We start from the raw sequence: 19,074 nt of genomic DNA on the forward strand, positions 1-19,074 counted from the left end.
GCAGTGACAAGCGGAGGTAGGTGGACCCGCAGCAGCAGCCGGCAGAAACATACAGGCCTGTTGGCGGCCAGCAGAGGTAGACAGACCCAGCGGCAGCTGACAGGGACATAAAGGCCTGGCGGTGGAGACAAGGGGACGCAGGTGGGCCTGTGGCAGCGGGCCATAGGGGTGGACAGGCCTGGGGACAGAGGGGGCGGACGCAGCTTGGAACGGGGACGCCCCTAGCCCCAACACCTGGGGAAGAGGCTATCTCTGTGGGTCGGAACCAGGGCGAGTCTGGGCAATCCCTCTGGGGACAACCCAGGGCCCAACTGCTGAACCTGTGAAACCCAACAACTTGGAGGTGTTGGTGAGACTACCCTGCTCAGCTGAAACCCATCTGGGAGAGGATTCAGATGCCTACAGTTTCAAGTCTGAAGAAACAAGATCAGCTGAGGAGTTGACAAATGAACAAAACGTGACCTGGGAACACAGAAGAAGGCGCTACCCAGCCACCAAAACAGATCACCAGAATAATAAGTATATAATTCACCAACTGAAATCAGCTGCCCCTGAAGAAACAGCCCAATAGCACCAATTGAACCAAGAACCCCTACTAAACCAAGACAAAAAATTAGAACAAGAGAGGCACTCTCAGACACAGACACCACCTGCACCGCACAGAGGAAAAGATGAGTAGACACCAGTGCAAAAATACAGGCAACAACATAAAGACCTATATGGCAACATCAGAACCTAGTGATTCTACACCTGCAAGACCTAAACATACCATGACAGAAGAAACAGAAGAAATCAACCCTAAAAATGACTTTAAGAAGATGATAGAGGCCCTTAAAGAAGAAATAAAACATTCCCTCAATGAGGAAATAAAAACTTTCCTTAAAGAGGAAATGAAAAACTACCTTAAAGCAGAAATAAAAACTTTCCTTAAAGAGGAAATGAAAAACTCCATTAAAGAGGAAATAAAAAACTCCCTTAAAGAAATGGAAGAAAAAACGAACAAAAAATGGGAAGAAATCAAATCAAGCCAAGAAAAAGCAATTAAACAGATGAAAGAAACATTCCAAGATCTGAAAAATGAATTTGAGACAATAAAGAAAACACATGCTGAGGGAATGCTGGAAATAGAAATCCTGACTAAACGAACAGGAACTACAGAAACAAGCATAACCAACCGATTGCAGGAGATGGAACAGAGAATCTCTGACACTGAAGACACGATAGAGAAAATAGATTCGTCAGTCAAAGAAAACACTAAAGACAAAAAAGTCGTAACACAAAACATCCAGGAAATTTGGGACACCATGAAAAGGCCAAACCTAAGAATAATAGGGATAGAAGAAGGAGAAGAATACCAGCTCAAAGGCACAGAAAATATATTCAACAAAATCATAGAAGAAAACTTTCCTAACCTAAAGAAAGAAATACCTATGAAGATACAAGAAGCTTACAGAACACCGAATAGGCTGGATCCAAAAAAAAAAAGTCCCCTCACCACATAATAATCAAAACACTAAACACACAGAACAAAGAAAAAATATTAAGAGCCACAAAGGAAAAAGACCAAGTAACATATAAAGGCAAACCCATCAGAATAACACCAGACTACTCAATAGAGACTATGAAAGCTAGAAGATCATGGACAAATCTCATGCAGACACTAAGAGACCACGGATGCCAACCCAGACTATTATACCCAGCAAAACTCTCAATCACCATAGGCAGAGTAAACAAAATATTGCAGGATAAAACCAGATTTAGTCAATACCTGTCCACAAACCCAGCCCTACAGAAAGCACTAGAAGGGAAAATTCAACCCATAGAAGCTAAACACATCCATGAAAAATCAAGCAATAGATAATCCCACACCAACATACACCACAGAAGGACAACACAACACAACCACAAAAAATAACAGGAATTAACAATCACTGGTCATTAATATCCATCAATATCAATAGTCTCAACTCACCTATAAAAAGACAAAGGCTAACAGAATGGATAAGACTTTGCTGTTTCTAGCTTATTTCTTACAGAGTGACAAGTCATTCTTCGAAGAGTTTCTTTTTTCAATAGATGGTTGATGTTAGGATGGTTATTCAAATCAAGTGATGAGTGATGAACTCCAAGTCATCCTTGGAAATAGCAAATCTGTAGCCCAACATAATTATCCTTTAAACTAGAGAATATCACTTGTGAGAAAACGATCATGGCCACATGGCTGATCTAGAGTGGAGTGCTGAGTTCTGGCAAGCAGCTGCATCTTTCTTCCAGTGAGTACCTGAACAGGGCTGATGTGAATTATGTACAGTCCAGATTTTAAGAATCATACTCTCTCAGGGATCTCCACAAACTAGTGGGTGTCCTCGCTGCCCCTGTGAGATAGCCTCTGTATGGGAGAGGCCTCACGTGACTTTGTCCCTGGTGTTCCTCTGGGGACACCTGTGTGAGAAACTGCATGCTCCACAACCAGCTCTTGTGTCCTTTGGCCAATGCCGGAGTGTGAAATAGTCCAACGTGGGATTTTTTCTTACTAGTAGTAAACAAAGGATGATCCCAATCGGGAATTGTGACATTTTTTTTTTTTATGATGGTCATGTTCTGTTTTGAAATAACCTCTGTGTATTTCATTTATTTTCTTTTACCTGGCGATCTCTGAGCAGGCTTCAGATTTTGACAGTTGATGAAAGATACGACAAGCATTAATGTGTGGGTGAAAAGCTTGGTGAAATTCTAAGTGAAGTTTTAGTTAAAGTTGGTTGAACTTGGGATTGACTGGGAGGCCAAAGTTTTAAAAAGCAGAAGATTCTCTCAAGACACAAGTTGTGTGATAATAGTGTGTTTTGTGTGTGTGAATGAGAATTTGTAAATGTTGAATTCTAGGCTCCAACAATCATTGTCAGTGCAGATCAAGCTGCAAGTATTTATGTTTTAAAACTTAAATTATAAAGCTAGTTATGTCTTTCTAACTACTAGTTTTAATGTTTATGAGCATATTTTACCTACATTACCTTTTCAGGATGTTGAGAAAGATGCATCACAAGCACAGGCTGGAGGCTGGGGGCTAGATGGTTTTGAGGAAGAGGTCTTGGTGGACTCTTTCATAGAGCAAAGGGAAGCAATGCCTTCTGGAAAATGAGCTAAGTTTTAATCTAGTCTTTAAGATTAGAAGTCAAAAACAAAAATATTAAGGAAAGGAAAACCTAATTGATTTTTGAAGTATTGTTATGTGGAATTGAGTGGGACTTTTGAGGCCTTTCTTCCAGAAAACAAGGACTTGGTTGTCAGGCCTATATTAGGCCTAAACCTTGGTCCCATGTAGTTGTACTTAAATCATTTCAATGGAAAGTGTCTTAGTGATTGGAACTTCTAGTGCAGTTTGGAGTTCTTCCATTTGAAAAATGGGATATTTGCATGGGATTGTTTGAATCTTGTTTTCTAGTCCCTCCCCATCACCACCCTCATAGTCTGAAGGTAGATTTTTCTCTTGATAAAGGAATAAAAAAAGTGAACATCTTGTTTGTAAATAGGTATCTAATAACTAGTGGTAAACTTGAAATGGTAGAATTCTTTAAAGCCTAATTCTAGGTAGCCTTAAGGAAATGTATTTTAATTATTTTTGAACCTGTATTCACCTTGTTTTTTTCAAATATCTTAAGTTATATTTTCTTTTTCAGAGCTGCTTCTTATTTGGGGCTATTTTTTTTAATTGAGGCGTAATTCATAAAAGGGTATATTGTTTTGATGAGACTTTTTACAGCTGTGGCTGGATATCTTTCTTTAGTCTTCCAAGAAGGGCCATTTTACTTTTTTAGAGTTACTTTTTAAAGTCATGAGGTCAACAACTTGGACTACTATGCATGTAAGTGCTAATGGAAATTAAAGCCCAAGTTGACCTCCAGTAGCAGTTCATTCTATGTTGACAGTGAGAGAACACTTTGCCTGTTAGGATACTGTTACTCGTGGACTGAAATGCTGAAGAAACCCCTCCCCCTATTTTGTTTTTTGCAAAAATCAAGGTATATTCTAGGGTTTACTGGTTGACCTCAACAGATAAACTGAGATGATAGTCTTAGTTCAGAAATGATCTGAATGTAGATTTATAGTCTACAAGTACAGCTGGCTAAGTGAGATTGCTTTCACAGTTCTGCATGTATCCTATCGGCTCCCCATTAGCCACTGAACTCTTAAAACTGGTATTGTAACATTATCACAATGTTTTGCGCCAATTTTATAAACTTTACAGTGCAGTATGTGTTCCTTTTCTGAGGCAAACCAAAGGTATATTTCTCAAGGTTCTGCTGCTATCAGCAGCGCTGATGGAGGATTTTTTATACATTTGTAATAGATAGAAATAAACCAGAAAAAAAGAAGAAAAAAAAAGTGGTGGAGGAAAAGGTGAACACTGCAAGAATACTCAAAAGGGCTGAGAGTTGCAAACACCAAGAATGGCTTTGCATAGTAAATGGAATAGAACAGTTCTGAACTATAGCTTACTTTTCTTGGTTTGGTCTGACAGAATGATTGAATGCTTTTGTACAAAAATCAGAGCCTTAAAAACAAGGATTTGGTGAGATTGTAAAATGGTGTGCCACTTTGGCAAAACAGTTTGGTGGTTGGTCAAAATGCAAAACATTGTTACTCTGTTACTCAACAATTCTACCCTTAGGAATATATCCTCAAACTACTGAAAATGTGCACCTATGAAACATGTACATGAAGGTTTACAGCAGTGTGTTGCTAATAGTAAAAAACTTAAAACAACTCAAATAGCTATCAACTACTGGAGAGAAATAAAATGTGGCTTATTCATACAATAAAATATTATTAAGACATAAAAATGAATGAGAAACTGACAGGTTAAATGACTTTGGTGAACCTTCATAATTTCATTTGTAGATCTCTCCATTTCTAATTTATAAATATATTTGGGGTTATAAATTATAAATGTACTGCCTCCTGTCATCATTGTATACTTCTATTTGATGATTTTTGTGTCAAACATTATATGGAAATGTTTCCAAGTATTTTATGTATTAACTGTGAATGAAGAGAACAAAATAAATTGCCTGTAATCGAAAAAAAAAAAGACAAAAAAAAAATCTAAGGCCATAACACTCTAACATAAACACTGTAAGATAAAAACACTGAGACTTACAGATCTATAAACAATTTTAAATTAGGCTTATCTTTAACTGTGAACAAATCTCATTAGTTTTTTCAGCGGATTGAGGGTTTCAGAGGACCTGGATCACATTAGGAAAAGAATTCAGGACAAAGAAATGGGAAATTTAGAAGAAAGGGGTTAATGAGAAAAAGTCAAATTCTCTCTCTCTCTCTCTCTCACTCTCTCTCTCTCTCTCTCTCTCTCTCTCTCTCTCTCTCTCTCTCTCTGTGTGTGTGTGTGTGTGTGTGTGTGTGTGTGTGTGTGTGTGTGCTAATCACTCCTTAATTTTCATTTCGGGCAGAGACACTTATTAGTCTATCAGAAACAGTCTTGGAACATTATTAGTGACATCTTTTACATTGGTCTTCATAGCTATACAAGCTTTTTTCTCTGCGGTCTCCCATAGGATCAAATTTTTATTAATTTCAAGGCCAATTTCTTGGCCAATCATTTTATATCACCAAGCCTAATCCATGCTGATTTGACTCTCAGTCATCAGCATAAAATTCTACAGTAATATATCTCAGTCAGAAGAATATGGAAACAGAGATTAATGCTTCCAGTGAGGGAGTGCTCTAAGAATCTAGACAACTACTGACTATTAAATTATCAAGACATTGCTCCATAGCATGTACAGGTCTCATAGAAATTCCCAGAAGAAGGACTTTTTACAGAACTTTTGGTTTCTGAATGTGTGCATGAAATGTATATCCCTAAAGTCTTGAAAATCAATTTGTCAAAATTGCATCTATAAGATAGTTAAAATACCAAAATAAATTCAAGGTCGCTACGTTGTAGAAAAAACGCCAAATGAAATCCTTAACCTGACAGAAAACTTTGCTATAATACATCATATGGGATTACAAATTTAAAGAATTTTTGCATCAAATCCTGAGTCTTCCTGTAAGGGACAGACAACACCCTTACATCCATCTGGCTTTATGAATGATATTTATGGTGTCTCATAGATCTTCTACTGTAGATGTAACCAACCTTCTTATTAAATAAGAAACACAGAACCAATGTAAAAGAGAAAGCCAAGAGGTCAGAGCTCAGAGCTAAAATCTCACCCTTCCTCCTGCAGTGGTCCTAGCTTCCCGAAAGAGAGCTATTTCCTGTGTGTAAGTCTTTTCATAGTCTTTTGTTCTGCCTTCTCATTGGTTGTAAACCCAAACATGTGACTGCCTCATCACTGTCAGTATGTACAGCCCCCCAAGTCTTAAAGGCATATGTCTCCAATGCTGGCTGTATCCCTGAACACACAGAGATCTACCTAGCTCTTCTACCAAGTGCTGGGATTAAAGGCGTGTGCCACCACTGCCACACTCTTGTGTGGTGGTATTGTGTTCCCCAAAATATTGTGTACCTTAATAAACTTATCTGGGGTCAGAGAACAGAAAAGCCACTAGTTATGCAGTGATAGCACATGCCTTTAATCCTAGCATTCCAGAGGCAGAAATCCATCTGGGATCTCTGTGAGTTCAAGGCCACATTGGAAACAGCCAGGCATGATGACTCACACCTTTAATCCCAGGAAGCAAGCCTTTAATCCTAGGGAGTGATGGTAGAAAGCAGAAAGGTATATAAGGCTTGAGGACCAGAAACTAGAGGCATTTGGCTGGTTAAGCATTTGGCTGGTTAAGCATGTGGCTGATTAAGCATTCAGGCTTTTAAGCAGCAGTTCAGCTGAGAGCTATTGGGATGAGGACACAGAAGCTTCCAGTCTGAGGAAACAGGACCAGCTGAGGAATTGGCAAGGTGAGATAGCTGTGGCTTGTTCTGTCTCTCTGATCTACCAGCATTGACCCCGATAACTGGCCTCGGGTTTGATTTTATTAATAAGTACTTTTAAGATTCCTGCTACACTCTTGCTATGGCTCTAATAGCTCTGACCCCCGGGCAACTTTATTTATTAACATACAATCAAAATCACATTTTAGTACAATTAGAACACCACCATATTCTACCTAGAAAAATTGTCTACACTGAGGAAAAAATAGCTCTAACTATAATGACAAAATGAGGAAAATCTTCCATTTTACATTTTCTTTTTTATTACAGAAAGAAACTTAAGCAAACATTTTGTACTAAAGAAGTAGAGAACTGTTTCCAATCCAGTTGGGTAAAAGATAACCTACCTACAAAGAGTACATGAAAACTTAAAAGAGGAAAACTCTGAGCAAAAATATCTCCTAAGCAAATCTGAATTCTGTCACTGTAACTTCTGTGGCTCTCCAATGTTCTACACATGATCTTAGCCAGAAGTCAAAGAATGGTCACCTAATGTTCACAGTTAGGACTGACTCCTTTGTGGTCCTAGCATAAGTATCAGTCTTCACCAGAGAATCATCCTGACTATGCCTTTGTGGGAAGCTGAATTTCCATCTTTATGTCCATCTCCAAAAAAAGAAAAAAATGCTTCATAACTAATTTAGGGGGTGTCATCCATTGGGAGAACTAACCTCCTCCAAGTGCTCCTAGTTGCCTATACTTCTCTGTCTATGGGTGGAGCTGTGTGATATTTTCCCCTTCTATGTTGGCATATCTACTTGTGCTATACTCCTTCAGGCCTCGTTTAGGAGGCCATGCTATTTCTGTTTCATCAGTGAAGTTCTCTGTAATTTTTTTATGAGACCCAATCTCACAGTAGCTTCGACGTCATCTGGCTCTTACACATACACATACTCCACCTCTTACCCAAGTTTCCTTGATGTTAGGTGCTGAAGTTGTATTGCTGATATAGCCATGGGGGTCCACAATGATTTTCTACCTTTTGACCCTTCTGGTTTCCTGAAATCATATACATACAAATAGCACCAGTAGGACAAAGCTGATGAGAGAGAAAATGAGGAAGCTTGAGGGGGGAAACTATGTAATTATTTTTTACTTCTTAATAAATTAAACTAAAAAAAAGAAAAAACTTTACAATAGCAACCCTGTAGTTATGTGTAGTACTACAGTGAGGATTTACAAGACCAGTTTTCCTTTTTTTTCCACTAACTTCTTGTTGATAATGTACAAACTTGGACTCTACAAGTCCTAGTGCCCAGAGAAACTTGCTCCATTGAATTATTTCATGCAAGCTGGCATTTTATGCCCATTTCTTGGCTGTTGTTTCATCTGTTTCATTAAATTGTAGCACTGCTACAGGAATCTAAGAACTTTTCTTTCCCCAACTCTGAGAGGACTATAAATAACGTTATTTTATTTTGCTTAGTTGTGTTTCTTAATTTCTTTTTGAATACAAGGAAATTCAAGAGAGAAATTGCAGATGTAAATGCCTGGTAACAGTTTTGGCCGTGCCAACCAAATGGAAAACTCGGGGTTAACCAATCCCAACAGTTACAATACAGCACAGTTGTCAGCTTCTGGGACCTTTCACTCTCAAGTGACACCAGTGTAGGTTGCCTGTAAATGCATATTGATGAATTAGTTAAGGAAAAGAGTTTTGGTCTTGACCAAGTCTTATTTGTAATATATTTTATTTGTTGGCTTTATCTTTGGGGAAGTTCCTGGCATTTGAAATGCTTGTCATTTTGAAAGCTGAGATGAACATCTTATTTTATGGTTGTTTGCTTAAGTGGCAAGAGGAGGAGTTCATGTTTTCCTTGCCAAAGTGTTCACTTTATTTGCCTTTTTATGTAGCCTGACTTGACATTTATGTGCTTGGGTTTTGGTCTCATCTTTAACACCATATTTGAGATACAGCAGAAATATGAACTCATATTGAATCATTTTGCTAACAAGTCATGTGCAATCAACTATATCTACTGTTTTGTGGTTTTAATAGTCATGGGAATAATGCCATTTTAGAATAAAGAAATACTCAAGGGACTAAAATTGTAGGTAAACTAGTGTCCTTACTTTTGAATTTGAAGATTTCTATTGCAAGTTATATAGGCATGAGAAATGTTTTTGGAAATGTTGATGACTCCTCGGGGAAATCCCAAATGGCATCCTCTTAGGATTATGCTCCAAATCTATGTAACAATTTTATGGGTCATGGGTTCATTGCTCTATTCATTTCTATTTAGAATTGGTTTCATGAAGGCTGAAAACCTGCTGGCTGCAACAACACTATCACTACAGATTTATCTATACAGGGTACCTGGGACTCCACAGAGACGAGACAAAAGAAATGTTCCCTCTAGCTCCAACTCACCTAGACTTATGACTCTGGGTGACTAGTTTCTTAAGAGGGATTTTAGTGTTTTCTGGCCCCATGAAATTAAGTGGTTCTATAGGAAATCTCATCATTATGTATTCCATTTCTGGACTGTGATCAACTACTATAGCACATCTTGGAGATACACCTAAAAATTAACTGTTCTGCTCTTTAAGCTACCTGACAACTTTTGGTGGTTGAGTTTCTTCAGAAAATGAGGGGTAGTACTCAGTTCACTGGCAACATTTTGAGAAATAATATCTATTAATCATCATGTTTTTTGGCCCAAATCAGTGCCTAGCATTAGTTTTTGCTTCACCTACGAAGAAGAGCCTCTAACCAAATGAATTTCAAAATAATATGAGGAAAAACTTAATATAACCTAGAATTCCTCAAAATAGCTGAAGATATAATTCCAGCTGCTTCACTGTTATATTTTTAATACACTGATTCTGAAATTATTTCTGTCCTTCCTAGTTTATCATTTGTGTAGGGATAGGAATTGAATGTATGCATGTTTAGGATGAGTTTGGGTCTTGCAGTTATAACAGCAGCATATGTCCTATGGACCTAGTTTAAAACTAACAAACATCAGCACTGTATTTTACAAGATTATTTCAAAGTTAACTATATTTGAATTTTTTTTTTTTTTTTTTTTTTTTTTTTGGTTTTTCGAGACAGGGTTTCTCTGTGTAGCTTTGTGCCTTTCCTGGAACTCACTTGGTAGCCCAGGCTGGCCTCGAACTCACAGAGATCCACCTGCCTCTGCCTCCCAAGTGCTGGGATTAAAGGCGTGCGCCACCACCGCCCGGCCTCAAGTATTCTTATGTGGTAGAAAGACAGCCAACTAGTACAGGACCTGATTTCCATGTAGTTAACCAAAGCTCTCTGAAGAAACTACATACACATTAAGGTTCCTAAAGACAGCTATGTCTGTCTCCAATATCACATCATGGTTGTAGAGAAATGTTATCAGACAAGAGTCAAAAGTATATTGGACTATTTTAGTGTTTTTAAAACCATTTCCATTTCTTCTTGCATCTGGCATATCCAATTTGTGACTATTGGGTAAACATGCCACTGTGAATCACTATGTTTACCAAGACTCTAGTGTACACTAAAACCAAGCTAAAGAAGGCTTCAAGAAAACAAAATAAACTAATGAAAGAGTTTCCCTCTTCTTGCTGTTTAATATTCCCACCAATGTAATTAGAAAATGCATTGATTTATGGGCTATGTCCCTGCTTCCATGTAAGAATATGTTATTCAGGCTAATTTGCATCTGTGTTTATCAGACATGGTCACACACACTTAGCTCGGAACTCACTCTTTTCTAACTTTCTTGAAAGCACAACCATCATTTTACATCGACATATTTATGAGGTCCTAGATTTAATTCCAAACACAACACCTCAACAGGGTTAAAAGAACTGTGTTATTGTTAGAGATGAAGTTGACCAGAGAAGTTAAAATTTATTCTGGCTTCTTATTCTAATTAACAAAAGAATTGACAGCTGGTCTAAGAAGGTCATCAAGTAAAAGTTTTACTTGGTAACAGGTTTGTTTAGACCACGTGAAAATATGAGCACTGGAGAGATGGAAGCATGGCTGACTGACTCAAGACAGCCAGGAAAATTAGTGACTGTGTGAGGAAGCCTAAGGTTAGGGTTCCTATCCAAAGAATGCTTTCTCAGACAAAGAACACAAATGAGATCAGAAGTTTAAATGTAAGTTACCAGAAAAAAAATACTACCAACATTAGAGATTATAGAAGGCTTATTCACTGATTAGCATTTTGTGGTTGTGGAGCATTGGAATATTAGCAGCCTGGAAATAAATTATCTTAAGATATATATCTCTAATCATTTTTTACTTTAGGTAGAACCTTTAGAACATTTTAATTTAACCTACCACTGGTTTCTACAAACTTAAAAGTGAAGATTGCCACCATATAATGTCTAAATTTATGGACCTTGGTCATGATTTACTGTAAACAGGTGATCTCAATCCTGTATTTTGAAAATGCCTTTACATCTAGCTTTCTTTTGTTCTTTGCCTATGAATGTTTATGCATCCATTTGAAATGAATAAATCGAGACAACTTGAATCCATTGACATGGACCAGAATCACTCATATTTGATTCAAAATACATGCTTTTTTAATTCCCTAATTAAAAATCTTTTGTTTTGAAAACCAAAACAACATTCAATGGAACTTCTAATAAAATAATTAAAGCAGAAGAGTGGAGTAGAGATTGAGGTATATAAACATTAATCCTCACAGAAATAGAAAAACAATCTTAAATTTTATATGTAAGCAATAAAGATACTTGGAAAGCTAAGCAATAATGAACAAAAAGAATAACACTACAGATACCACCATTCCTTGAGTTCAACTTATACTACCTACCTTTAGTAATAAAAATTAGTAATGGGATACCTTACTCAGCCTTGATGCAGGGGGAAGGGGCTTAGTCCTGTCATAACTTGTTATGCCAGCCTGTGTTGACTACCCAAGGGATGGAGGCCTTACCCCTGTGAGGAGTGAATGGGGGGTGGGATGTGGGGGAGGTGGGGAGGGAACAGGAGAAAGTGAGGGAGGAGGAACAATGGTTGGTTTTTAAAATGAAAAAAATTAAATAGAAAATTGGTGTTGTGCTGGCATACAGGTCATTGTGACCTATATGGTCCTATATGGCATACAGGACAGCAAAATAAACCTATTGAGTTACAGTTACCTTATTTTTAATATTTTATCAATTATAAGAATTTCATAGATGAATTTTGATCATATTCATACCCTTACTTAATTCTTCCCATATTTACACTTGCCTCCCTGCCCACCAACTTGGAAGGTTTTGTTTTGTTTTGTTTTTGATTTTGATTTTTCTTGAGGCTGTACATTCCTAATTATGTTTTCTAATTATGCTTCAATGTAGGCCCTGGCCAGGATCCCTGTGGTCAAATTAACAGGGGTCACACCATTCAAGAAAATTGACTCTCAGTCTCCCAGTCACTATTAAATGTCAACAGTTCCTCTAGTGGTAGGCTTTTATCCACACCTCTTTGCCTTCATGCTGGGATTGAAAGGTCTTATGCATGCTGTCACAGTTGCTGTGGGTTTATAAATGCAGCTTTCCTGCTGTACAAGGGCACACTCTTTCCTTGAAATTATCTACCACTAACTCAGGCTCTTACAATCTTTCTTCACCCTCTTCTGTAAAAATCCCTGAGCCTGAAGGGAGAGGTATGATACAAATGTTCCATTTAGGACCAAGCACTCCAAAAAGTGTTGTTCTCTGCATGTTAATCACTTGAGAGTCTCTATATCAATTGTTGTCTACTCCAAGTAGAAGCATCTCTGATGTGGATTGACAGATGCACCGATTTATGGGTATAGAAATAATTCATTAAAAATCATATGTCCATTTAATAGAATAATAGTAGTTTGCTATCTCTGAGTCCGATGACCTGTCTAGTCACAGCTTCTTGGCCCCATCAGATATACCAAAATGTACATCGAAGAAAAGATGGCCTGTTTAACAGTGTTACACAGCCTAAATATCACCGCTGTAAAAATGAACCTGGATGCCTATATCTCACCTGTATTAAAATCAGTTACAACTGCATCAAAGATTACAACATAAGACCTGGAAGTCTTAGAGGAAATCATGGAGAAAGTAGTATAAGACATAGGCAGAGACAGTGATTTTTCTGAAAGGATTCCAGAAACTCAGAAAACAAGGAAAAAATATATTTACAAGGTATTAAAAAGTTCCTGCACATGAAAGAAGCTATAATTAAAGTGAAAAGACAGGCAAAATAATAGAAGAAAATATTTAGTATCTATACATTATAATCAATATTTAGAATATAAAAAATAATTAAAAATTTAAAAACTAAGCACCTGGAACTAAACAAAACAATCAATGAAAAGTCTAATAAAATATATACACAGCTGCCAGTTAACAAAGCAAAGATAGCCAATATAGTTTAAAATATTCAAAATCACTAATCATTAAAGAAATACACATATAAACAATGAGTTTCCATCTCACCCCATTCAAAATGGCAGCTACCAAGAAAACAGATACCATCAATGCTAAGTATGATGTGGATTCAAAGAAACTTTTGCATACTGCTAGTGGGAAAATAAACTCATCAAGCTAACATAAAAATCAGTGTAGAGGTTTCTCAAGGTACTAGAAATAGATCTACCAAATGACCCAGCCCTACTGCATTTTGTTATTCATCCTATATATAGGTCAATATATTACAGAAACACTATATCAAGAATAAAAAGTAAAAATTTCAATTCTACTCATGATAAATGTTTGCTGATCTGTTGTCATGATTGTGGGGTCTGAGAAATTGAAGTAGAGAAATAGATCTAATAAATGTTCAAATAACCATAAAAATAAAACCTCATTTAAATAAACTACACAATTCCATTAAAAACTTGAAGCTAAAAGTCTTGAACGAAAAATGCTGGCAACCTCTTAATGATTTCCTAATATAAATCCCACTTTCAAGTAGCTAGGTTGGAGGCTATACAACAAATGCCTTCATTATATTAAATCAAATCCAATATCTGCTAAGCAACTTAACAAACACATAACTCTATCTGTGTCTCAGTTTTCTCATTTCAAATTAAAGCAATGACAGTAGTGTCATGTATTTAATAGTTATGAAAAAAAGTTCTTAGAACTGTGTCTAACATATAAAAACTCAATAGTTAATGATTGTTGGCAATAACAGTGTTATTAAAACATATTTATTCAGAAAGGCTCTGATTTTTTTTTACTTCATGCAATTTTTTCCTGTATGATTTCTGTATAAATGTCAAAAATATAAGGGGAAAAATAAAGGTAATACAAATATTTAAAAAGAAACTGCTAACAAAGTAACTTGATAAATTATTGAAATTTTGACTATTATGTAACCTCTTGTCTATGTTAATGAATATGTAGAAAATAAACCTGTTAAAATATAGAAATGCATATACAAAATTACTACAAAATCAAGAAAGAAAACGGTTTGACATAAAGAATAAAGTCCATATACTTTCTTGGATAGAAAAGATACATAAGAAAAAGTAGTAGGTAGTCTTGTCTAGCATAAAATAAGCTAACAGAACAAGATCTTAATGTGATATAGGCAATAGACACCATGTTGGATAAAAATGAATCACTGAATACCTCCAGACAAAGTATGGTCACATACAAGTGACATTACACAATGGAAAGGCAAATGAAACTATAGAAAATATGATGATGCTGTAGAAACAAGAGAAGAAAGCAAGATTAGATAGATAGATAGATAGATAGATAGATAGATAGATAGATAGATAGATAGATATGATGATGATGATGATGAAGATAGATGATAGATAGATAGATAGATATAGATTAGATAGATAGATAGATAGATAGATGATAGATAGATGATGATGATGATGAAGATAGATGATAGATAGATAGATAGATATAGATTAGATAGATAGATAGATAGATAGATAGATAGATAGAGATAGATAGATAGATAGATAGATAGATAGATAGATAGATAGATAGATAGATAGACAGATAGATGATAGGTAATCAAAAGGACAAAAGAGAGGGAAAAAGTAGATAGGTAGAAACAGATTTAAGAGAAACACTCCTAGATAGATCAGCTCGTAATTCTCTTCATGGTTCTTTTCACAGCAAGCTTCACATCCTTTTTTCAGAGGCTGTAAATGAGCGGTTTCAGTATAGGCACCAAAAAGGTATAAAAGACTAAGAAAATTTTGCCCTGGCCCACAGTCTCAGCAAGTGATGGCTTGACATAAGGAAACAGCCCAGATCCATAGAAGAGACTGTTATGATGTGAGACCCACAGGATCACATGGCTTTGGACCAACCCTTACCTGATGACATATGAATGATATTGAAAAGGATCATAGCATATGAGACTAAGATAATGAGGCTAGATAAAATGATAATTGTTCCAACAACAGAACTCACAAGCTCATTGACAGAGGTGCTACTGCAGGAGAGCTGGAGAAGAGGGAAGATGTCACACATGTAGTGGTTGATGATGTTAGAATCACAAAAACTGAGCCTGATCATAACACCCGGTGTGAGCCATGGTCCCAGCAAACCCCATCAAGTAGGAACCAAACATCAGCATAAAACAGATTCCAGGTGACATAATAAACTTGTACAGCAGTGGCTGACTGATGGCCACATAGCGATCATAGGTCATGGCTGTCAGCACAGAACACTCTGAGCTCACAAAAAAGGAGAAGAAAAGCAGCTGAGTCATGCATCCTCTAAAGGAGGTGGTGTTCTTCTCTAAAACAAAACTCATCAGCATTTTGGGGGTAAAAACAAATGAATAACAAATCAATGAAGGATAGGTGGGAGATAAAATAGTACATGGGAGTGTGAAGGTCTGTATTTAAGAAAATGAGACTCATTAAGCTCAAGTTTCCTATCACGGTGACTGTGTAATTCACCAAGAACAGAACAAATAAGGGCAACTGGAGCTCAGGTTGGTCTGTCAGTCCCATAAGAATGAATTGTGACACTGAAGAATCATTTTCCCTGGTCATTTGCTTCATGCATGGCATCTGCAAGGAAAAGTATAGATCAATGTTAACAAATAATACATTTTTCCCTCCAAGTAGAGAGCTTGATTTAGTGATTTCCAAGCATGAGTTGAGAGAACACATAGCTGGACCTCCAAAGAGCAATACCTATTCATGTTGATTACTAAGTAATCCCTATTTTCTTTTCCCCTACCCATAATATATATCCACCAAATAAAAAAAAAAGATGTCAACCGACCTCCAGTAACTCAGAATATATTTTCTCCACTTTCCCTCTCTCTTTACTAATAATTAAGGTTGAAAAGAATAGTATTTAAAAATTTTCTTCCAAAACCCCAAATTCATGAAACTTAATTTCAAGGGAAATTATCTAGACAAAAATCCAATGCTCACCATTGGTCATCTAGAAATTTTCTTGCTTTGGGATCCCTTGGTAACTTAGATATCACTGTTCTAGGATATCCAAAGTTACTGGTAATGAAGTGAGTTATTGCAACCAGTACAGATAATGTATGACTTGCTAGAAGGGGTTTGTTTAAGGAAATGACATTTCTCTACAAGGTTCTTTCCACATACTCAATATAAAACAGCAAGCTTACATGAGTCTCCAAAACACTACCGTACTCAAGTGAGAATATGAAGGTCAAGGTTACTGAGAAATATGTTTTAATTACAGAAAAGTATTCTCTTCTTTATGATATTCTCCCTGTAGGATATGCCGCTTGAGGTAAAAATTACTGAGTTTATGTTTACATCAAATGCTGTAAAACTAAGGTGGATCTTTTGAGATTCACAGTCCTATTCACTTTATAATTCCCACCAGGGTGTATGTAGTTCCCAGGGCAGAGTCCTTTGTCATTCTCATGCTCTACACAACTCTACAAAGGAGTGTTCAGAGAACTGCTCACTTGCCATTTGCAGCTTTCCTATGAGCATCATTGATTGCAGTAATAAATAGCAGACCACAGGTTAAAATGATACATACATACATACATACATACATACATACATACATAGATTAAACTCCACAAATAAATTAAGAGATTAGAAACAGCCATTCAAGTAATATTAGTTTACCTCTAGGCCTTTCCATTTTTTAACAGTGTAGATGCAGACTTCAATTACATATAATTATATCTGTATATACTGATAAGTATATCTTGTGTATACTTAATAAGTTAACAGACTCATTGAAAGAGATTTGGAAAAAAAAAGGATCTGAGTCTTGGATTGATGATAGAGTTCTTGCTTAGAGTACAAAAGACTGTAGAATCAGTTCATATGTTTTTATACATAAAGATACTGTAAGTTGTTTTTCTCATCACGTGTATTATGGCAAAACATATAACAGAGACAATTTAAGGGAAAAATATTTATTTAGTCTCAGAATATCATGGGATTTTTGTCTGTCTTTGCAGGGAAACCACAACAGAGGAAAAAGTATGACTTCTTGTACTATATGACTATAGTAGAAACATGCTGAAAAAACATCTTACATTGAGCTGACCAGAACATAGACAACTTGATCCAGAATCCCAAGTCAATATAACCTTCAAGTCCTTCCCATAGTAATCTACTTTTGCTAGTGAGGCCACAGTCACCCAAAATGGTACAACCAATTTAAAGCCAGGTGGTCAAGGACATGAGACTTTAGAGGTCATTTTACATTTACATGATATTGTGTTCTATCCATACTTCAGTAGACAATTACCAACAACTGCTAGGTTGGTTTATATCTAATTCTCTACTCTTTCACACTAGCATCAATGATATTGTATTTTTAATTTCAGATGTCTGTTACTCTTACATACAAAGCAACTAGATTTCATATTAATTTTTTTCCTATTATTATTTTATTTTACTAGTCATTTGGCTACAGGGATTGCTTTTGATAATTTTTATCAGTTAATTCTGATTTTTGACAGGCTTTCATATCAGTAAAAAAAAAAGAGGAAGCTTTATAGCATTCTTCCTAAACTGCCTATGTAATCAATGGTAAATGTATAAAGTTATCTTCCAACAAAGCAGCATGACTATGAATGTTGATTTGAAACAGTCATCTCAGTAACAAAACTGACAAAAAACAATTACATATGCAGATTTGAAACAACTAGAATACTCATAAATTTTTAGGAAAGTAAAGTTATACTAACTCTTCAGAAAATATCTTGAAAATTTTCAACCAAGCCTCACATATATGTAGCATCTACAGAAACATTCTAAATGAATACATAAGTAATCTATAAATATATACATTGTGTGCTCAAAAGAAATCACTAAGTCCTTAACAAATTCTTGTATATTTACATAAATGTCATGAATTATAATAAAAAAGACAAATAATAAAAATATTTATGGACAAATATCACTAATAAAGTATCCCCTATCTGTTTGGCTGACAATAATATAACAAAGTTTGAATAATGATGAGTATATTCAAGGATAGTCCACTAAGGTTTATCTTCAGGTCAATAATGGAAGATCTTTTCTAATACTTTCTAATATCTTTATTTAATGGCTTATCAAGCAGGAAGAAATATGTACAAAACTGATTTCAGGACAAAACAAAAGTGGTGATATTTCTCTCTTACTTAAAACTTTTGTTTGAAAAATTTAAATTCATCTGATTCTTGACTTGATGTTTTTATCATGGGCCCTTTTATAAAGACAAACCAGAAAGGAATAAAACACTACTAAACTATTTTAAACATCATCTAAATAACTAAATGTGTTTGAGATTTGCTTCTGCAGACTTCCTGTACTACTCATTTCCATGCTGCAAGTACCTAAGGATGGAGGAAAGATAGTTCTGATAGCCAAAGCAAAGCATTTGTTCAGACTTCCATGGTCATGATGACTTAACTAATCTAACATTGGGATTTTTGTTTGTTTGTTTTTCTTACATATAAAAATTTTATAAAATTTTAAAGCTAATTTAAATTTAGAAAATAAAACATCTTTCAAATTAATTGTGCAGGAAAATCATTACAATATGGGGTTAGTTTCCAGGTCATAAGTCATAACTCTCCAAAATAATATCAAAAGGTCAAAGGTAAAGAATTAGTACATCAAAATATCAAATCCCAAGTTCTCTTTAAAAAGCCACAGGTATTGAGATTCAGTAATTTCCACTAACCTCCTGACACTAGA

General features: G+C 35.9%; 1 pseudogene; it reads right to left on the bottom strand.

The window, feature by feature from the left end:
- Positions 1 to 15,002: 15,002 nt before the first annotated feature.
- On the bottom strand, positions 15,003 to 15,936 carry LOC114689024 (annotated as a pseudogene).
- Positions 15,937 to 19,074: the final 3,138 nt, after the last annotated feature.

Source organism: Peromyscus leucopus, chromosome 7 (genome assembly GCF_004664715.2).
Source record: "Peromyscus leucopus breed LL Stock chromosome 7, UCI_PerLeu_2.1, whole genome shotgun sequence".
In the NCBI taxonomy this organism is placed as follows: domain Eukaryota; kingdom Metazoa; phylum Chordata; class Mammalia; order Rodentia; family Cricetidae; genus Peromyscus; species Peromyscus leucopus.